Here is a 24,084-nt window from a genome sequence, read left to right as displayed (position 1 = left end):
TATGTGGCTTTATTTATTAGAAAAATAATTATTGAATGGTCGTTTCATTGCTATTACTCACTCGTATGAAATTAATATATATTTCCCAATAACGTATCGGATATTAATAAAAAGGAATTATCTATAAGTTTCTTCAAAATTAATCGATGTAATCTATCAGTTATTATATGGACGTATATACATATGTATGTGCATATGTATACAGTGTCTCAACATTGGTTTTTTCTTTGATAAACTATGTACGTATGTATGTGTGATTTTATAAAGTATTTATATTATATCATGTATGAAGTTAAAGGTTTAAAACATGTACAAGTCTAATGAGAAATTAATAGATTAATCAGACTCGTACTAAAAACTAAAAAATAAAAATTTCACTCTACGAATACATACATACCATACATAAAAACACACATGCAGTATGAAATTAAATGAAAACCATTAAAATATTATTTTCGATAGAATAATATATAATTTAGACAACCATTGATACGAGTATGCATTTGGATAAATCTTCTGTTCCTTCTTGATTATTTATACTTAATTTTTTATTTTTTAACACTCTAATATAAAATTTCGAAAGACACTTTGTATCTATGTAAGTTTTAATCCATGATTTTATCAAACAATATAATTTTCTATGACGTCGATAACGATTTCGATTCATATTTCGATTCCAATTTCTATTCTGATTCCTTTATATATAAAAACACCGTTCGTTTCTGATTGTCAGTCGTTAAATATTGTTTTTTTATTCAAATAAATTTAATAAAAAAACAAATGAATGTTTGGTATTTAATTTGTCATGTTTAAGCGGTTTATATTACGTGCAAATACCGAGCGAAGCCGGGTAAAACCACCAGTAATAATATAAATTACAATATGAAAATAATACGTAGTTTATCATATTTTAAATTTACATATGTAGAATAATAGAATTGTAAATAGGTTTTTGAGCTCTTTTTGATATTATGCCGTACACTAACATTATAATAATATAATACTATGATTACTAACAAAATTAAATTAAAATTCTAAAATAGAAAAACATCAGTAGATCAGTGGCTATTAAAATACAAATAAGATCTATTGTGAACATAATTTAGTAATAATAAAAAGCATTTTAAAATCAAATCTACATATGTATGAACTTTAGAGTTACATCAATTTTTGTGACCATTGTTTATTTACGAGTACAAAGCCGCTGGATCATCATCATCATCGCTGGACGAAGGCCTCTCCAACACGCTTACATTCGTCTCTGTTTTACTCTCATCCATCTCACCCCAAAAATTTTTCTAATTTAATCCACCCATTTTCTTTGCAGGCTTCCTTTCACCTTTTTCCATTCTTTCGGTTACCATTCCAGCACTTCTTTTGTCTACTTATCGTCCATTATTGTAGCCACGTTGCCCGCCCGTTGTTATTATAATCTCTTCACTCTTATGTTGTACTATATATTTTGTTTTATACAGACTAGGAAGACTTGACAAATAAACCCCAATTCACTTTCCTGGCCAATTATAAACATCAATAAGCAATTATGCTTACACAGTATTGTAGAGACATACATATATGGACGAAAAATAAATACATTTTACAAAGTGGGTAGCGAGAGATATAAAAGGTATTTGCCAATTTGTTTGAATCGTTTCAAGGAAATTAAATAAATTGGCAAACTTTGATAGGAAATGATCGACCTGGAGTCACATATGTACATATATACATATGTATTTGTATGTACATATATACATATGTATTTGTATGTACATATATACATATGTATGTAGCCAAGGTTTGGCTAACAATACCGGGTCAGAAAATTAGTGACCACTCACTCATAAGTATTACACGCTTAACACTTAGATATATAGATTAAAATATCAATTTCAACTACCCTTTTCATACTTTTCACCCACGTGTTTCGATAACTATCTCTCCTCGTTATGCCGAGAATACAGCGTTCTATATGTCTTTAAGTGCCTTGGATTTTGCGTAAAATCTTGACGTTCGATGTCCGAGTTAGTGTTGATCCATACGTCAAAGTCATCACTGAAAAAATATTATACATTGATCGAAGGTCTTTTTCTTCAGGAGAAGTGGCATTTTTGATTAAAAAAAAACGACGTTCGTTCGCCCAAATGCACTCCATTCTAATTTCATACGTTTCTTTATTTCTTCTTCTTTACGTTGGATATTTAAAAAATATGAATATATTGTATTGTAGGTACATAGTATATGGTAAATCAAATATACAATTAATCTTCGCGAATTGGACAATATTTATAGTATATAAAATCTGCGTGAATTTATTAAGGGTTGTTACGGAAATCGGACAAAATTAAATTTAGCCTTTGATTGCCGAGGTTAATCTGAATATTAAATGAGTTCGCCTCGTTTTAGCCGAAACGTGGCAGAGAAACGAGAGGTGGGCTTTTATATTAAACGGTGTTCGATGTTTTGACAGGTCACAAAATGCGAAATGAAATTTAATTTAAGTTCGAGGCAATGGGGTTCGAATCTTTTGAACTCGTTCAATGCCGGAAGACGAATAGTATTATTTAATTTCGTCGTGTAAATATCCATGTATTCGACAAAATTACAATGAAAGCTTTTGAGACTTTACACGGTTTCCCGTGTTCCCATCTGGAATATGACGTTCCAAGAACTTTGCCGTCAAATGTGTCTTTCTTTAGAACGAGCTTTTGCCACGATCAAGGTAAACAATTTCGTTTCGTTGTGATTTTTCCAATGGGGACTTTTCCACGTGCGATCATAAAAACAGTCCCCAAACCCAGCTTCCGCTAAAATCTCGCCCACGGTCCTCGCATATACATACATATGTACATCAGTGGCGGACGGTGGGTGTTAATACCGGGTGTGCTGTGTATGCCGTAGGGCGTAGGGTATAAAATTAGCAATTAAAAAAAAATACTCGTTTTGCATTACAAAAATGTTTAATTTATTAGTTATTTATACATAAGTTCAATGCGACGTTTCTGAGACATAAACTTTTCAATCACGTCTGCATAGAATGTGTCTTTCTGTTTTAATTCCACCAATAACTTTTTTTCTATTGAAATTAAGCTAAGGCCACATAATCTATCTTGACCTTGCGTACCTCTATAGCAAGTTTTTATTCTTTTCAGCGCCGAAAAAGAACGTTCTGCTGAAGCTGTACTGCTTGGTATCGTTAATATTAATTCTCCCAGCTTAAACACCTCTTTAAAACCAGATTCGAGGTTATTTTTTGTCATGAATTGTATTAATTCATGAACAGGTTTCTCTGAAAATTCAGAGCTGGAATATAGCACGATGAGTTCGTTTTTCAATCGAATATAATCAAACAGTCTTGAATTTTAAATTCTTCAACTATGTTCACCACGTGACGGAATAGACCATTAGATGTTTTATCAGCACTAACGTCTGTAAAACTAATAAACCGTTCATGTACATTGCCTTTACATACAAAACGTAAAACTGTTGAGAGCTGTGATTTTGTCATTATATCTGAAGTTTCATCGAGAATAATAGCAACAAAACTTGCTGACTCTACTTCATTTTTTATATGAACTTTAATAACATGAGCGATTGCTTCGATTATGTCATTTTGTATACTTGGAGAAGTACCACGAAAGGTAGTAGCAGTATTTAAATGAGTATCTAAAACAGAATCATATTCTCGAAGAGCATTTAGATATTCAATGTAATTGCCTTTGTTTACGGAATTACATGACTCGTCGTGACCTCGCAGGGACAGTTCTTGTTTTCCTAGATAGATTATTGCGTTAATAATTCGTTTTAAAACATCTCTATTTTTATTTACTTGTTCATTATGTCGACTTATTTCGGCTTTACGTTGACTGTCAATTAATACGTCGATTCGTTGTTTGCCAAACATTTGTATGGAAAGAAATGATTGAACGTGTGCCTGCGATCCTTCGTGTTTCTTCAGTGCTGCTGTCAAATGGTTGAGATCAGCAAATCCTTCTTTGTTCCACATATTAATATCTTTGGAGAACAATAAACATGGCCAGCAGAAAAGTTTGGATCGAATTTCACAGCCTGTAATCCATTCGAATTTTTTATAATTTGAAACGCAAAAATGTCTAGTGTAAACTTTTGTTTTTTCTTTATGCAAACTGGATAAATTTGGAAGAGACGGACACGGTTTCCCATCCTTAATTATTTTTAATTTTATCTCAAAACTTCTATTTGAAAACGGAATAGTTAAAATGTCTTGAACACTGTTAGCCATTATTAGTTATTAGAGGTATGACTGAGATACGAATGACCATAAAAATACGAATGTGCGAAAAAGTACGAGACCACGTGTCGCATCGCATTCGGTCAATTGCCGAGTGGTGCGCGGTGCTCTGAAGTCGTAGCACACCGTACGTCTTAATATCGCGAACAAACCTATACAAGCGAATATCCGCCTGCACACTCCAACCAAACCCACCAATTTGCTGCACGGCATAGGTATTCTCTCGTCGCGGCGCACAAACTACATACACACATCACACAACACGCTGCAGACTGCACACCACACCATACACCACACCATACATTTAGCGCACGCGGTAAATACACCATACACATCAATGCCTGTTTATACAACAACACATTATTTTGTATTAAAATACTACTTTATGTGGTCTTTGGTTTTCACGGGTGTGCGCCGCACACCTAGCACACACCCAATATACGCCACTGATGTACATACTATATAAGGCGTACATATTTTTGAATGTATATTTTCACTCTATGTATGTGTCCTCTACTGTTTATAATCCGTCGACGAGGTCGAACAATATAGCGAAGGATTGGACTTAAACTTTGCACATTTCCTTTCAAATTTAAATGATTTCCAGTATAAATGGTGCTTTTGGGTCTTATTTTCGAGCCTATTTTCGAGAAAATTATTCTGTCTATTGAATGAGATGAATAACATAATTTCGGAGCACTTGGACCTGTTTTTAAAGTGAATGAATTGAAATGCTATGTATGTATGTATTATTTGTACATTATATATATACATACATACATATGTACATGTAATTATATATGTACATTTACCTATTTCAATTATAGTATATGAAATTTTTAATTTTTTTGTATGTATTGTTTAAATACTAAATTTAGCTAACATTAATTACATATATTATTTATTTATTACAATTACAATAATAATAATAATAATAATAACAATAATTAAAGACCGCTGTGACCTGACAGGTTACCCCAATGCGTCACAGCGGTTATATAATAAATTATACAAATTTAAAAAATTAAAAATAAAATTATAAAAAAATATAAATTATGTAAAATCCATTCATACATCTCTTTCAAACAAACCAGTGTTGAATCTCATGAAGCTGACCAATTCATCAACACGACAATTAAACAAGTCAAGATGTTCTCCTATCACATTGAGGAACCGGATAGCCTCCACCAGTGACGAGTTTTTGAAAGCAGACGTTCTTGTAACAATAGGTTGAAAGAGTCGTCGATGACGCAGCGCTCTACCGGTCTCAGGAGCCCAAAACTTCAGCTCAGATAAAATCGAAGGATTGTCAACAACTCCATTTAAAACTCCAAAGAAGTATTTGGAAATGGCAACAATCCTTCTGGAAGCCAGAGAATCAAAGCCCAAGGTACCCTGCAGAAACGCTGTGGAAAAAAAAACGGATAATACCAATACTGTCTCAAGTATAGGTAACGTAGAAATTTCTTCTGAACTCTTTCAATCAAGAGAGAGAATTTCGCCTCATTGGGATTCCATATGACAGCGCCAAACTCCAAAATACTTCTAACAAGAGAACAATAGAGCAATCCAATAATATTTGGATCATGGAAGTAGTGCGCATTGCGCAAAACAAATCCAAGCATTTTAGTCGCTCTACAGCACATGTTAGTAATATGAGTCGTGAATCTAAAATTGCTCCTAAATAATATTCCAAGATCAACCGTTGTATCAGTTCTCAATAAACGACTCCCATTGTTTGAAATAACAAAATCATCAATACCTAAATTAAAAAAAAATATACAAATTTATATTTTGAAAGCGTATACTTTTCGTATTTGTATTTGAAATTTTATATCATGTAATTTAATACTATACAAAACAAAATGTTTAAATAAATCTTCGCTTCAAATAAATAAAAAATGTTGATTTTATTTCATTTTTTTGTTGAATTGTTCGCTTGGTATTAAAATATCAAGCGTCTTTTCAATTTTCTGTCTGAAAATATCAATTTTCTGTCTGAAAGTTCAATTAGTTTTAATTAATTTTAGTATTAGTAAATTATAATGAGTTTTATTTGTATGATTCCGGAAATAGTAGTTTACTTTATGCCGTAAAGCGGTTCTTTTTATTCCAGAGACTGCTTAACATACATATTTTATAAGTTGAAATATAATATTTATAGTTTCGTTGTTATACGCGGAAGTTGATGAGTTTTCATAAACAATTTCGGTTACATAAATAGTTTACTTTTGTACTAAATTTGAACTTTACTTTGCATTGGGTTTTCATTTTACAAAAGTATTTAAATATTGGTATAGATAATTATGTACATACACATATGAGATATTAAAGGAGTTTTTTTTTTTAATTTTAGTAAATAAAATAAAGGAATCTATACGTTTTAACGTAGATGTTCTTTTTTTTCATCAACAACGTTGAATATAATGTAATAAAGTCTATAAAATTTAAATGTTTTCTATGAGGAATAATAAAATAGCTCACATACATCCCTAATTGCACATGTTATATCGTAAAAATTCACATGCCCACACGAAAAGAATACAATTCTATATATGTACATATGTACATGTACATATATAATTACCAGTCGAAGTTCAAACCTTCAATTATTACCCCATTTACTTGCTATACGATCGCTGTGAATATTTTGTATACTATTTAATCGCGTATTTTTCTACTGAAGACGAAATAAAATGGGGAAATTGTACAGAGAAAATATCGTGCAGATCTTACATATTCTTTCCATTTGATTTTTTTTTTTAAATTCGTCTTTGTGTATTTTATTTTCGTCGAGTTGAAAGAGTCTACGATATGTGGAGTGACAAGTCTATAGAGACGATCACGTTAAATATTTTTGAGATGCTCTGAACTATCGATTGTAATAAAATATATTAAATATCTATGTACATTTTATATTGCGATAGATTTCTTTTATATTGAATTGACTGAAAAAAATCTTAATTCCAAAATCTGGACATATTGAATACCATGTACTATAAAAATATATTATAATATACATAAAAATATAATCTACGTTCAACATATATTATTATATTATTTTTACAAAATACATAATATATCTAGTACATAGACAAACAAATATTATATACTTGTACATATATATCCGTACAAGAAAAATTTTAGGCCGAAAGAAGGCATATTTTATTTTGATATAGCTTTACATATATTAAAAACAGTCCTGCGATCTGCGCATACTGTAAATTAATGTAAAATCTATAAGTACGTAATCCAATCAATGAAAAGTGAGTTTAAATGTTTGCAAAGTGCGCAAAAGACGAAGAAGCTTCTCTTACATAAATGTTTAGTAATATTTATTTTATATTTTATTTCTGAAAAAACCAGCTCTAGCTTAATCGGATTTATTTTGTCGGAACAAAATCAAATATGCTTTTTGTAAGGTGGGGCTGTTTTGTGGGGCTGTGGGGCTGTGGGGAAATTTTCAAAACCATATTTTGTCTGTATTCTCATAGACGTTTCCTCTTCTTATTAATTAATGGTTTTTTAAAATCTAATCAATTACTCGATAGTCAAGTTTCCGGTACTGCTTCATCATCTGAGAAAACTTTTAGTGCCTTTGTTGCCAATTTAGCGGGACAAAATTGAATTTTCATCGGATGGAAAATAAAACACGTCTAGTAGACATCCTATTTTTGATCGTAATATACAACCAGAAGGAACACATACGTATCTATTTATTTTATACTGTAGTTTAATTTTAAATTAAATATTTATGTACATGTATACAAAGTAATGTGGCAACACAGTGCTCCTTTTAAAACCAAGTCTATATATAATATGTATGTATGTACCGACATATGTATATAATTTGAAATCACATTTTCTTCTTTGATTATTATGTGAATTTTTTTGCAAATGATACTTTTTCCTTCACATACCCTCCGCATCAATAATGAAATGAAAAAAAAAACACGAATATGTAGTACTGTATGTACATATATCTGGTGGGCTTTATATCGATATTTCCCCTGTCGACCATTTCAGTATCGTTGCAAAGAAAGTAGTATTGCTTGTACATATCTGGAACGAAAACTCGATGTTTTAAAAAGAAGTAGGTCAATTTGAAATCAAAACTTGACTACTTTCTATGTAAAATCTTCAGTTTTTTAATATCAATCTTTCAATATGAACATATGTATGTTTCAAATTTGGTTGTATATTAAAATAAAATCAAACAGAAGAATGGAAATTCTGTTTTTATTGCCAGTATATAAAATTCAATTATTGAAATTGAGTTTTATATACTGGCATGACTTCTTTATTGTGGAGCAATATACTTTTATATCATAATTAATACTTTTATATTTAAATCAAATATAAAAAAAACAGTGTAAGTACTTCGTTTATTATATCGTAAACGAACCTTATGCAATTTTAAAATATAAAAAGTCACGTTATTTGTATTATATAATACTAATGTCAATTCACTTTGAAGCACAACCTATATACATATGTATATCATACATATATACGTTGTTTTTGTAGAATATTGATATTTTTTAATGGAATAAATAGCTTTTATTGTTTGAAGTACATATATTGATTTTAGTGCGTGCAGATTTAATATTCTGCCGAGCGCAAATATCCCAGAAAATAAAACTATGATGATATTTTTTATTTCCTTTTGGTATTTTGCCTCTTGTTTGAACGTACATTTATTTTTCCGCGTGTTTTTTTTTTTATCCTTTAAAAGATTTTCGTGTTCAAATCGTGTTACGAAATGGCATTCAAAGTAAAAGAGTCATGATGCTAGGGAAATTGCTCGTGTTATTGTTTTGTCGAAATTCGTTTTTATTAAATTAGGGTTAGTCTATCGTGTATATAAAATATGGAGTCCTTTTTGACGTCCAAATGTCGAGTTAAACATTTATGTTTCGATGTTGAAAAAATGAATGGAGAATTTTATCCACTTTTACACTCAATAAAATATGTAGTTTGCGTTATTTGGACATTATTTTTCGTATTACTTAGTTCTAAATTCCGCAATGAAAAAATAATAAATTCTTCGCTAGAATGAAGTGCGTGTTTTCACAACTTTTAATTATCGTTCAATTAATAGAAAAGTGCTAATTATTCCTCCATTTACATTTATTAACCAGGATGAGAATATTTTTAGCTTTTTTACAGTGAATCGTGTTTATTAAAACAATATTTAAATTACGTTGATATTTAAATTTTATTTGATTTGTGAAAAATCTACTGTGTTTCGTGAGTGGAATTTGAGTAATTAACATTTCAGGAATTCAAATTGTTTTTAATCTCTTCATTCTTATATGTATGTGCATTTATGTAGTTACGTTCATACAAATATTGATTTAAATGGCTATAATTAAAATTAGAAAAACGTTGAATTGTCGTTTTTTTGGAAATATATTTAAAAAAATGTTTATTGTATTTATGGTTTTTATTTTAAATTATTATTTTCATATCTGTGTTAATAGCATATATTTACAAATAATAACGTTAGTTTTAATGGATAAAAAACATTAAATCTGTGTGTGTATTTTCAAGAAATGAAGATTATAATAATAATATTTTGAAAACTTGATTTTTAAATTTGATTAAAAATTGATTTTTAAATTTTAAATCAGTGTGTTAAAGAATTTAGATAAAAATATGAGCGAGTATCTTCCATGTTCAATGATCAGAAGTTTTTGTTCAACTTTTATTCATACTCATAACGTCATAAACTATCCGCAGCTGAACTTTCACCCTTTTTGATCAATTCCCGGATAAAATCCGCACCAAACCTTAAGTCTAAATAAAAAAAAAAAGAAAACAACCGAAAAAATCCAACTTTATATGATGTAATACTTCTATGTGATGTATTTCGTGAAACTTTGTGCCGCTGCAGGCTTACACGCAACTCCCCATATTTTGTATTTTTTTTTGTTCCTACATTATAATAAATGCCACATAAAGTTTCGTCGCTCGTTACCGCTGTGACATGAGGCTTTTACATTCCGTTTTGCTTTTTTTTTCTAAGAGTTCCAAAGAAATGAATGGAATGGAAAATAAGACGATAGAGTGAACACGTTTGTTATTTTGGCGTCCGTAAATCATTGCCGTCTTGCGTAGGATAGTATTTCTAGCGTTTCATTCATTTTACTTATACTATACAATGTTATGTTTCTCTCCAAATTCTTTGCCATTCAAAAATGCTCTAAAAAACAAATTTAATCGAGTTCATCCCGGGAAATTGAATGAATGAAGGGGAAGCGAAAAACAAAACAAAAATTCATCTAAGATAATACAAGTCTGAAAAAATGAAAAATTCCTGCTCATAATGCAATTTAAAATGTTGAGGATGTTGCAGAATCTTTATGTATTAAAGATTTAAGAAATAAACAATGTTTTTCTCGTGTTTTAATACTGCATGTCACACTTTTGTTCAAACGTGTCAAATATAATACATGTCAAAGTCGACTTTTCCTGGCTTCATATCGGATTAGGTGCAAGTGAGATTTATTGTTAACCGTTTTAATAATAAATTCCAAGATTTATGTTACAACAACTCCCACTTTTAATGTAATTGATAGTTTTGTCATTGATAGATTTAGCATGTGAGTTGAGATTTTTTTAGTAATACCAGATAAACTTGCTTTTTGATGATTTATTTTGTTTTTAATCAATTTTTTTTGTAAATAGTATTGACAATATTTCTGTTCAAAAACAGCACCACCACAAATTCATTATTCCTATCAAATCGTTGCTCAATTATCTTAACTCCTTTTGGTAGGCAATGGAACAACTTTTGGATAAGCACTCTTAATAACACACTTCACATATTCCTCATAATGAAGTGGGAACACTCTGGTCCGAATATGTGCTATGCGAATAGGTACATTAGTTATGTAAGGTATGTTACATTATATATGTATAATATATGTACATACATTCAAAAATAATATTTTGTTCCATCTTATCAAGTTTTTTGTTTTAAAACAATTTTTAAAGCAATTCTTGTAAGTTTCTTACTATGTTCTTATACTTGTCAAAATTTTCTTGAAAATAAATTCATGTGAAATGAGATGAAACTACTTATTTATGTGAACGAAAAGTCGTCTTAGCTATGGTCATTTTTGTTCAAGATTATAAAAGATTAAATTCATAATGCTTTTAACCAGAGCTATAGAGTCGGGGTCGGAATTGTTTTAAATTGAATTGTTTTAGATTTCCATTAATTTGCTAAATATTAACAAATAGAGACTCGACCAATACCCAAGGTATACTGATATTTATCTTTTTACAAGGCTTTTTATAAGGTTTATTCTCAAGTTCAGGTCGAATTGAGGAAAGAGCAGATATCTGACAAACTGTTAATGCCAAGTTACATATGCATAAATAAAAAGAAGATAGTTTAGTTGCAAGCTAATGCTTTACACGTGCTCACTATAGTATGTATGTACATACATACATATGTATATGCATCAACCTACATATATTAGTATGCCAGACATATTCGAAAGTTAATCCATTTGTTACATTGATTGGTGAAATTACGACTGTATTTATGTATGGAAATGGTCTTACACAAAATGGAAATAAAAGAATTTCGACATTTTAAAATTGGATTGTAGGAAAATGTCGGAAATAGATTGCGCTTTTATAACTTCTCTACGGCCCTGTTTTTACACTCTTTTTATAAAGAAATGCTCCATCTTCCGGGTATTGTTATTGAATATAAAACGAGTGGATACATTCAAATATTCGATGATTCACATTTTAGCTGCAATATTGCTAGTGAATGATATACTACATATACATTTGTATGTATATTATTTGCATGCTTTTATAGCAGCTGGAATCATTAAGTAGATTCTTCCGTCACATATATTTGTCATAGAAAGCCTAGGTGCACCTGGTATTGTAGGCAGGGCGACAGTTGTCAGGGACGTGCATGGGGCTTTGGTCAGTGGGTTTGTATGTAAACAGAGCCATCATCCAGGGGCGTGCAGGGCGTGGGGCGGAGGCTGTAGTTGACGAGTGGCGCCAGTGCCGCGCCGGCAGTGGCTGCGAGCGGCCGCTTTCTTGCTTTCCTCAACCGTGAAAAACCCCTGAACAGGCCGCCCTGTGCCGCCCCTGGATCCGCACATCCGAAAATTCCGCCCGAGCGGAAGTGACGCGAGGGGTTTGACGCGACAACCGGAAGTAGTCCTTTGGGGAAATTGTCCACCGCGGAAAACCCATCGTTGCACTACGGACATTGATAAATAAAAATTTGAAAAAAAAAATCAAAAGTGCAACTACACGTCGTAGAATAATTACAATCGGCACTAGGTGCGTATGTTACGCACGCGTAAGTTACGCTACGCATCATTAGACTGGCGTACGTCAAAATTTGTGTATAAAAACCTGTTGCTTCGATTTTATCAGTTCGCGTGCGCTCGCTCTGAATGTATACATATGTACATGCATACGATATTTTCGAATCCATTGTATATGTATGTATATAATTCAATTTAGTGTTTGTACGCACATGATGCTGATGATTGCGAAAGTCATTATTATTGTTGAAACTTTTTTATTTACAATTATTTATTGAGTTTGCTTTTAGTTGATTTTGAACGCTTGTTTTATATCATAAATATGTAAGCAGTTATTACGCTCATGTGATTTGAAGGGTTCGTATCTAATTGAATAATTTTTTTAATGAATGTAAAAGCTGGTAGTCTTTAATAATGTGTATTATTGGTGTGGGCGTGTGACTCGATCTGTGTGATGATGGTGTCAATTTTGCGTCGAATTCGTTTTGATTTGCAAATTTGATAGGAAATTTATGCGAGTTTTGATTGAATTATGTATTGTATAGGTATGAATAAATTAATATCAATTTGGTGCTTGCTTAAATCTCGGAAAATTTGATGGGCGCTTTGTAAACATATAAATATTGACGCGATTAAATCGTTTCCAATTTTTAATGTAAATTTTATTTATAAGGTTCGTTTTTGTAAATAAAATTAGAATATTGTATTTTGATATATGATTCATTATATTTTAAATTTGCGTAAGTCTACTTCATTTCGAAAAATATCTCGCAAAACATTAAAAATGGTGTTTTGCGTTTCACAATAATTAAAAATACTGGCAGTTTGTAATTACTTTATTCTGCCTTTCCAAGATTCTGGACACATTGAATTAAAAATAGTGGTAATTATATATAAATTAGGCCAAACTGAAATAATGTTTTTGGAACTGAAAATTAGACATCCGCCACTCAAATATAACGGCTCATATATGTAAATATGTTATTAAATTAATATGTAATAAAAGAAGATTTTTTCAAATGATGTAAGATTTCTTGATAAATTTGCTGCTTTTGTGGTTTTATATCGTTATATTTTTAACCTACATCAAAAAATGTATAGTTGAGGATTATTCAAATTTTAAGTTTAAATACTCTTGAAATTATTTTGAGATTAATTATTGATAGTTAAGTTAATAATAATATTAATTTTGGTTTAAAAATACATAAAATATGCTTTTTTTTTAAATAAGTCAATCAATCATTTCTTAAATGATCATATCTTCCATGTATGTAATTAAATTGGTTTGTAAAAATTATTATATATGTATATGTACATATGTACATATGTATATAATATGATGGTTTAACTTTGGAATGATTACAAGCTTATCTCATTTGACAATTCATTTTATATTCTCAACTTGTTTCTAAAAATTTCAATTTCAAATTGTGATGCATGCGTTAACTGATACTTAAAATGTCCCATTTACAACAAATTATCCTAATTACATGAAAATGTCTCCACAAATAGGTGCATATATATTATACTATTTCAAATACAATGGTATTTAATTGGTATATGTGTATATTTTCACAGCATCATCGTTTTTGATACGCCCTTAAGAGTGTTCAAACTTGTAATTCGGGTCTCGTGTTTGTGAGTCGTGAAAATGAAGTGTTTTGCGAAATACTCCGAGAAAAAGACGACTCGGTGTAAAAGTGCCTACTCTTGCGATGGAAAATTCTTGAATTTTCCCGAGAAGAATACGCTTAGCTTGTGCGTCAAAATTAGCTTATTTTTGCGTGGGTTTCGTATTACGAGAACGTGCCCGTTCTATATCATTTGTCGGAATTATTTTTATTATTGCCTTATTATCGGCAATTGGATTATTTCTGTAAAAATATTAAAAGTAAAATATATACGGTCCTTTATGATTGATGACGCATTGTATCGGTGAAAATTTCCCCAGTGATTTGTTATTGTGCTACCTATAATTCAATAATTCGACAAACTTTTGCCACAGCCCAAATATTTGTTTAGAACAAACCGAAACTATTTGCTTATTATAGGGTATACAAAATTTTCTATGATTATTTTTCGTGTATATACGTACGTAAATATTACATAAACATGTCAATTTTTGTATAAATAAGATTGATTCTTGATTTTTTGTACAATTTCCGTAAAATATATATCCTCTACTTATGAAATGATTCGATTGAAGGAATTTCATTGCCGAATATTTGAACACCTTTGAATTAATTCCTAGCATACTTCAGTATTGGTCAATTCATTCCATGGATATTTCAGAAATATCTATCTACATACATATATAAAAGTATAATATATGATAGTCGTAATATATTAACTGTTGGAACATGTCTCATATGCACGAATTATAACAAGTTGAAAAAAAAACATGTTTTTCAAATAAATATTTGTACATCTTGATACGCAATAATGTGTAAATATTTAGTTTTGCAACAGTTTTTTTTTCATGTGGCACTTTTCAAATACAAATTGGTATGTTTAGAAGCGTAGATCAGACGCGAATTTGATGTACACATTTATTTTTCACAATCAAATACGGAAAAAAATCACTCTTTCAAGCAGCTTATTTGAAAACGTTCCTGGGAACTATTTGCATTGAATTTTTTTGAAAAAGCGATTGGAATTCGTCGGCGAAAATATAACAGCTTCATTTGTAGTCGGCTTTCGTTCTATTCACTTATACTTGTACTGTATATGTATATATAAAATACATACTAATGATTTGTGTAATGCGTATTCGGAATAAACGATTAGATCAGTGCAATCGATGTTGTTGATTTTCGTCTTTTTCGTTGGAGAAAAATATTACAATTTCAAATTCGTCGTTCAAATTCGAAGCACGTACGTCGTTAGAGCGCGGATTGTTCCAGTTTATAACGGAAAAAAGAGTCATTTGGGAAAATTGGAATCATCTTACGGTGTAGCCGAGTTTTTAGATACATATACATATGCAGTGGCGGACTGGCCATACAAGCGAACATGCCCGATGGCATGGGGGCCCCACTATCTTTTAGAAAATATGGGCCCTCAGTAAAATTAAATAACTTTTTAACTACTTCACGTGTGTAAAAATTTATAGGATATTGCACTTTGGGACCTAAAGTTTGGGTATTTCAACAAAACAAATTTCTTACGACATACACAAACAACTAATACCTGCTTTAACAGTGCAAGGATCGGTTAACTTTTTTTATTAGGCTCGAAATGTAAGTTTCAACATTTACGTGGGCCCTTTTGCCGGGCCCATTTCCAACCTCAAGATTATGTATATACCAATATCTATGTAACGACTACCTACTGAAATAAAAATGGGAATAAACGAATTTCTGTGAATAATATAAACTGAATTGCTTAAAACAATTTTGATAGGACAATTCATTATCAACCAGCGATTTAAATTTACTTCATACTTTCAAAATAACATTTGATTATACATACTTCGACGATATAGTAAGATTTAAATACACAATTTTAAATAGTGGAAGAAAAATCCGGTAAACTGCCAACAGGAGTAAACTGTCACTTTCGGTCAACGGGTGTTCACGAAATTTTATATATCAAGCATTAGGTTTATAATTATAGATATGAAATGTCAGTTCAATACGTCGAAAAGTTTCCGAGAAAAAAATAAAAATACCTCGATCTTATAGGGTAAAAGTACTACTTCCGGTTGAGATAAAAATAATTTTATACATACGAATACATATATAAAATAATAAAAAGACACAGAAACACACACTCAGACACACAGAGCCGCACACATTTTTCTATATTATGTAAACGTGATCAGTAGATGTAGGATAGTCACAGTGCTATCCATTGTTCCATTGTTATAAATCCTTTGTAAAAAAGGTTCGGCAAACCTTTAACAAAGCATTTACAACATTTGAACAATACGCGGCACCTTCTGGGTCCGGTGACTAGTGATCAGTGATCGATTCTGAGTTCGAATTTTCGCTTGTTGTAATTACGTACATATGTATATAGGTAAAGTGAAAAGACAATCGGTAGAAATTAAGTTAATTGATAGTTTTTTAGTGACTCAGTTTGATGGTCTCTTTATTTTGTTGACCATGTGAAGATTTTTGGAAAAAATTTTTTGCCTGCGGCGCTTTTAACATAATATTTTTTTATAATGATTTTTTCAAAAATGAGTTATAAAATATGAAAAATATAAAGTTGTTTTTGAAAAAATATTATGTAAAAAGCTAAAATTTTCATATTTTATAACTCAATAAGGTGTATGCAAAGAATATTTTCCATTTTTATTCCGATATAAAAAAGATTTTTTAAAAAAATATTCAATTTTGCATTCTTACCTAGGACAAGGGTTAAAACTAAATATACAATGTAATTTATGGATCTATTTTGCTTTTGCCATTTTTCTTGTACCTAAATTTGTTTATTCTATTTTTTTAAATTCCATTTATTTTTTACCCTTGATTTTTAGCGTGATGGAAAGAAGAAAATTTTGTTATATGGGGGGGGGGGGGACAAATTTTTGTAACCCCGGGGGCCCCCTTTGACTCCTGGCATGCACTGATTTCAGTCCCAGTCCGCCACTGTACATATGTATACATAATTCAATAAAAATATGGAATTTATGCGAATATGAATAAATTGCATTCGCATGTGGATTTATATAAAATTTTAATATAATCAAGTGATTTATTTGTTCTTACATATGTATACATATATTTTATATGTAAAAAATTATCCTTTATTTTAAAATAAAAATATTATAAAAAAAAAACTCCGCCGAATTCATTCTATTGTTGCACAATAGAGCGTCCATTCTGCGATTTCCTCTTTTATAATGGACGTAAATTTTATTATAATAAAATTCCAATGAAAATCAGTCTTCAAAAAGGCTTCTATTATCGTATTTAAAATTGTAAACAATTTTTTTTAAAACCTTTGAATCGAATTCAATAAAACGACTGATTTTTTTCAAGCAAATTATTTCGTCGTAATTTAAGTCTCATACAGCTATTTAATGGAATTGAAAAAAGTTTTAATTTATATTTTTAATAAATATTTAATGTATTTTTAATAATTTTAGGCGTTTTTGTTGTTCATTAATTACAAATTGTATTCAAAATACTACATAAATTTGATATGTTATCAAAAATAAAAGTGTGTTAAAAAAATAGCAAAATCGTGATTGTTCTTTATTATTTCTTCTTATGAAATCAAATTTATTTAAAAACTTAAATTTCTGTCTATTTAGAAACAATATCAAATAATAATGTAAAATAACATAACATTGACAAATTACGTCGTCACAAAAACAACATAATCATACATATCTAAATATGTATATAATATATAATATAAACTATCGATATTACTTTTCTAATATTTTCTTTTAAAGATAGATACAATGTGATTTTTTTTTTAAGTGTACATTGCAATATTTTCAATATTCATACTTATATCAGTTGATGTGAACGAGATCATCCAATCACGTACATGTTCATGTACAAAATATGTTCGTATTTCCTGTAATATTAAATTCCTCTATCGAGCCGATGACGAAGAAAGGATTTTCCATCGTGGTCGTCGTCTGTAGTCGTACTTACATTGTTCGTCGGAAAATCCTCTCTCGTATATACAATATAATATACACACATCGTCAGAAAACAAAGCCTCACATGGATGGCTCTCCATTGTTCGACATTCCCAATACGGAATGTGTAATGGCTACAGACCGAAGGGTACCGACTAAAGGTTTCGTCAATAATTAAAGAAGAAAATGGAAATTTGACAAAACGTTCCACTCCATTACAGACGCCACCATTGTGTGACCGCCATCATTGAAACATTAAATATAATTGACGAATTAGTACAGAACAATGGCGTACGACGAGTGTCGTTTCTGCGGAGGATTTCACTTTGAGTCTTTATTCCTTTTTTTTAGCTTCAACTTCTTTTATTATTACTTCGGTAGGTGTTTACAATTACAATAAAAAGACTTTTAGCAGTTTGATAGTTTGATGGTGCTATTGAAGACTGAAATAGAAGGTGATAAAAATTTCATTATAACTATTTCAATCATGAAAGTGCGACCGCTGAACTTTAGCTATTAATTAATCTGAAGATTGAAAAACTCTTTTGATAGGTTTGTTCTTTAGTAGAATTGGATCATTTTTAATATATATGTATGTTTGTAGACAAATTTATACCTTTGACGTATGCATTTGAAAGAAATGATTTTTCTTCTGTATTTTCGTGCAAAAACTTCTGAAGCTATGTGCAAAATTTTGATAAAAATTTTATAGTCGGATTTAACCAATTTAATATATTATATTTATGTAGATATAACACATATCTATGTAGATAAATCAACATATTATTCTATCAGTATTATACAAGCACCGGGATTATAATACAATATTAAATAAAATATCAATATTTTCATCGAAATTAAAAAAACAGCATGCATTGATATTGAAAAGAGGGCAGTTTGAAATGAAAAAGGGTCGATTTGAAATGAAAAAGTGTCAATTTGAAATGAAAAGGGGTCATTTTGGAATTAACATGTATCAATATCAAAATGAATTTATTATTTATTTATTTATTATATGCAAAATTATATAAAATATAAATTTTATGTCGATAATAGTATTTGATGAATAAAAACTGTAGAATTTATAAAAGTATCCATAAAATTATTTTTGAAATCATCATTATACATATGTATATGTATACATGTGTATGTATATATTTTAAGTATTGATAGATTTTATTATATGTACATGCATACATGACGTTTTCTTAAAATAAAATCACCAACTCGAATACAATGGTGCATATCTGATTCACTTAATGAAGCTGAACACGGATCTGTCACTTTCAGATACAAACACAGTGTGAGAGATTAGTAGGGATAGTGTTCGATCAGTTGAACGACCATCCGTTTTGCCACCAAAAACAATAGTCTGTTCGGAAAACAATGCCAATTTTACTGCGGGAAACCTGAAATAAGCCCTTTTCTATTTATTGTCCACGTATAAAAAGCCGACGCAAAATAAAATTTCAGTACATTCATGTGCGTGTATAACATGATACATTAAGTAAATATGTACTATCCACGAGCACTTAATGGAATAAGGCCACATAAAACATATTCAATGCATTTAGTATTATGAACTGTACATAGGTACATGTATAATCCCAACCACTTAACTGCGTTAAAGTGGCATATGTTCATTAATCAAAACTACTCTAAATCCTGCATTATTAAATCAGGCGGTATTAAATGCGCAATGTAAACTTTCAAGAAACGTGTGAAAAATTATGTACACAAATTTTTGTTGTTGTATTGTGGAACAGTCGGAAAATTTACGTCCGTACAAAGCACAGTGAAATTGGACTTGGGGGATTTCAGATTTTATATCACCTTTGGGTACCTTTAGTGATTAATTCGAGTCAAGGTAGATTTGTTTGCTTGGAATTCAAATTGTGACCATACATACGTATATAAATTTGTATAGAGTTAAATGTAATATTGTTTTTTTTTTTTGGAATTTTCTATCTTAAAGATGGCTATTTTATAATCGAGGCTAACAATGCCTATTATATGTATGTCAACACTATAATTCTATATCGACGATATTACTCACATGGGATCCGAATAAACGTTTTTTGTATTCGATATTGCTGAACAGCTCATATACCACTACGTACATTTTCGGAGGCGGGCGGGTATTTTTTATAGGTTTTGTAAGAATTGTGTCGTAGATTTATTTTTTATTTTTTCATTCTCGTATTTTACTATAGGAAATATGTATGTGTGTGTGTATATAGAAGAAAACTGTCTCATAAAATTGAACTCCTGTAATAAATCCATACGTAAAATAGCGACAAATAAAAATTTCACTCGGGACAAAAATTTTTTCAAGCAAATCTATAAATTTTCTGAATATGTACGGTTTCGTGTGAAGCTTTGACATTCTCATGTGAGTGCTAAAAGTACTATAAATACGACTGCGAAGATGTCACTTGAGAAGAGGAAGTTGTGTGACGTCCGAGTTTGTAGATTTTCTCACTTCTTGTGGAACCACTCGCTCGCAAACGTGGCTTTGACTTTATCTTCTTCGAATATTTAAACCGTCAAATATTCTACATGAAAATGTATATTAATTCTGAAATTTTTCGGAGTGTATCTATTTTAGGACGTGGTTGTGAAAAATACGATTTTTTATAAAACAAATACTTTTTTTTATACGGCGAAATTTTAACAGTTCGTTGGGACGCGGTAACGATTTATCAAAAGTTACTTCGTCGTCGTACAATTTAATTGGAAATACGATCGGCACACTTCAAATTTCCACACACAGACGTTTACAAATATATTTCGATTATATATGTATATCATTTGTATATTTTTTGTTTGTAAAGTTACAATGTGTTTTTGAACGAGGTGAAAGTACGACAGGCAAAGTTAGGATTACCTTTTAATTAGATAAGGTTACGTGTCCATAATGTCGGTGGTGATGTTTCCCGGGAAAGTTTGAAGGAAAACTTTCCGTATTTTCTAATTATGCTCCTTTGATCTCGATTCCTGTAAATAAATTACGGATATTACTCTTTAGCATCTTTCATTGTACTTCGCGTCTTTCCTGTCCGTTCTTTTATTGCCTTATTAATTTATAATAGAACCAGTATACGATTTTATATGCATATATGTATGTACATATGTAGGTAAATCATTTTTCTATGAAATTTCCATCCTTTGTAGCTATGTATTTATTTGCTTGCGACGTCATCGCGTTGAAGGCAACTTGAGTGGATTACGTTGTTATTTTATGGAAACTCGGTTTTTCATATGAAATATGCAATAGGCTTATTATTTTGTTTTTGCATCGCAAGCTTTTCCGTTTATTATATGCGTAAAAGTTTAAAAACATGTTTGTAATTTAAAAGTTTGAAAGTCTTCAAAAAGGGGGAATCTATACAGAATTCTAATTGTGTACAGAAATTTAATAATATTTAAATCGAACATTTATTCTAAGACTTTTACATGAATTTACGTACAATATTAGAGTATCAATTTTTTATCGTTATATCGTTTCGGCAGTCTTTAAATATACATATGTATGTATTGTACTTATATGTTCCATGCATTTTGTCAATTTAGTTTTTAATTAACGCATATAATAATCTGCCAAAATAATCCACAGTTTATTTATTAAAAATCACCGTTCGAAAGTTTGGTTAGTGTAATATTATATATTTTTTACTTTAAGTGAAATTTGTGAATGGCTCAAATAAAACGCAGTCCCTTACGAAACACATACATTCAAGCCTGAATAAAAATCTTTTCATGTCCATCAGACTTTTTCGTCGATTTATTTAAATCTCGAAGGTCTTCCCTGTCGATACTTGAAATGGCCATATTTTTCAATTGTACACGAAGCGTGTTATTTTGATTTGTTTCTGAATATGTGTCCGGCCGATCGCTCTCGAGCAGGCTTGATGGAACGTAACAGTGCTCAATGAAGCTTATCAATATTATCCGCTGGTTGAAACATGATATGACGCTTGAACGATGATTGATAGTGAAAATAAGTGAAAAATAGGGAAGAAATCACGCCAAATCTATCTCATAAATATAGTTTCTTCTTTATCTCGAGTATATTTAGTATACATATGATATTATACGTACATATCGTAGTAAATATATATGTTCATAAGTGGACTCGTGTCGAAGCGATTATTATTTCAGGACCATTCAAATATATTTTGTGTGAAAATTCCTAAATATTATCTATGCGAGCATAATCAGTAGTGTTTGTATGCTATCTAGATGTATTCCGTAACATAATAGCGTGTCTGTAATCAATGATGAAAGCAGGGTTAGCCTATAATTTGTAGTTCTGCAGATAAGGATAATCAATATACACACTACTGAAACATTCAACTGAATATACATATGATACCCAGGAATGGGTGACCGTCACCGCACCGAATGTTAAAAAGTCGAAAATGTTCGTTTACCATGCATACATATGAAAAACGGTTAGTATACATATCAGTGGCGTGCGGTAAAAGTCTCTCTCCCCCTGTCGTACATCCTCACTTAATTTGCGCAAGCAAGATACAACAGGAACAAGAGGAACAGGCTTCTCCTCCCGTATTCTGCGCGCGCACATTAAACAAGGCTGTATGACAAAAAGAGAGACAATTTCACCGCATGCCACTCATATATATTATATATACATAGTACCGTTTACCACGCACCGTTTTTTTTTTGATCTATCGACTTAAGATCTTTCGATTTTCGATCTTTGCCTTCCGATATGTGCGTTTTCGAGCTTTTCACTTTTGGTCCCGTGAGGTAGACCCGCATTTAAGATTATCTGCACCCACCTGATGAACATCTATTTTCAGTCAATGTAATAATTTTTTTTTGAAATTTAACGCCATTAAAATTTTATTGCAACCCATAGAATAATTTTGAAATATATATCAATATTGTATTTTAGCACTAATATGTACCTACGTATATATATGTATTATCCAAAATATACAAATTCAATCTCGAGTTAAGCGAAATATATAATTATTTGTACGTAATGTGTTTCTAATCAAAATGCATTTATTCAAAATTAATCCCATGTATGTAGTCGTTACGCATTTATGTGTTCAATATATTAAATAGATTTTGAATTAATATTGTTCAATAAATTTGGTACATATTACAGCACGTGTGTTTTGTGAGGTCGTTTATTATAAACAGTGTATAATATATTATAGATATGTATGCATGTATGTATGTACATATGTACTTATGTGTGTAAATACGTATGTATGATATTTTGGTTGTGGTTTTTTAATGAGCCGTTTCTAAGTTAAGTTATAACTGACGATATATCAAATTTCGGTTTTGATTTATAAAAGCCACGGTTGTATTTCATAGCGTATTGAATAATATGAGTAGAAATCGTAAATCATTGTGTGCGTGCGTTTTCGAAGCGTCAAATTCGTGATCATTTATAATTTTTCATTGATATTGAAAAATAAAACAGTATTTTATATTAGAATTTAATCGTTTTAATTAAAAACTGCTTGATCTACTATCAATAATTTTGATGCGTATAATTGCTTAATTGAAGTTTGTCTTTGAATTTAAATTTTTTACACGTTTGTTTTTAATGATTCCAATTAAAAACTTTTGATATAATATTTAATTCAATTTTTATAATAAAACTACTAATATCTATAATTCTTAATGTAAGGAAGTCAGAGTTTCTACATATTATTCGATAGTAATTTTTCAAACGTTTTATAGAAAAATAGCTGAACCCGGCATGCGTTGCAATGCCACAATAACGCAAGCAATTCCCGTTCCCGTTCCCGTTCCCGTTCCCGTTCCCGTTCCCGTTCCCGTTCCCGTTCCCGTTCCCGTTCCCGTTCCCGTTCCCGTTCCCGTTCCCGTTCCCGTTCCCGTTCCCGTTCCCGTTCCCGTTC

The 24,084-nt window shown here is 30.6% G+C and overlaps 1 protein-coding gene across 16 annotated transcripts in view; it reads left to right on the top strand.

Annotated features, from left to right (window-relative positions):
* LOC143918159 (dual specificity calcium/calmodulin-dependent 3',5'-cyclic nucleotide phosphodiesterase 1A-like) overlaps window positions 1-24,084 on the top strand; it is a 183,445-nt gene that overhangs the window by 56,577 nt on the left and 102,784 nt on the right. For 5 of the 16 annotated variants that reach the window (XM_077439898.1, XM_077439900.1, XM_077439891.1 and 2 more), the window contains exon 1: window positions 12,304-12,608. The exons of 5 other annotated variants lie outside the window; for them this stretch is intronic. The gene's annotated coding sequence lies outside the window, so the exon portion shown is untranslated. Of the gene's footprint in view, window positions 1-12,138; window positions 12,221-12,303; window positions 12,639-24,084 lie in introns of those variants that run through there. 6 more of the 16 variants (XM_077439899.1, XM_077439894.1, XM_077439901.1 and 3 more) reach the window with 3 other exon arrangements.

This window comes from Arctopsyche grandis, chromosome 10 (genome assembly GCF_051622035.1).
Source record: "Arctopsyche grandis isolate Sample6627 chromosome 10, ASM5162203v2, whole genome shotgun sequence".
Classification (NCBI taxonomy): domain Eukaryota; kingdom Metazoa; phylum Arthropoda; class Insecta; order Trichoptera; family Hydropsychidae; genus Arctopsyche; species Arctopsyche grandis.
This window is presented reverse-complemented; position numbering and strand designations above follow the sequence as displayed.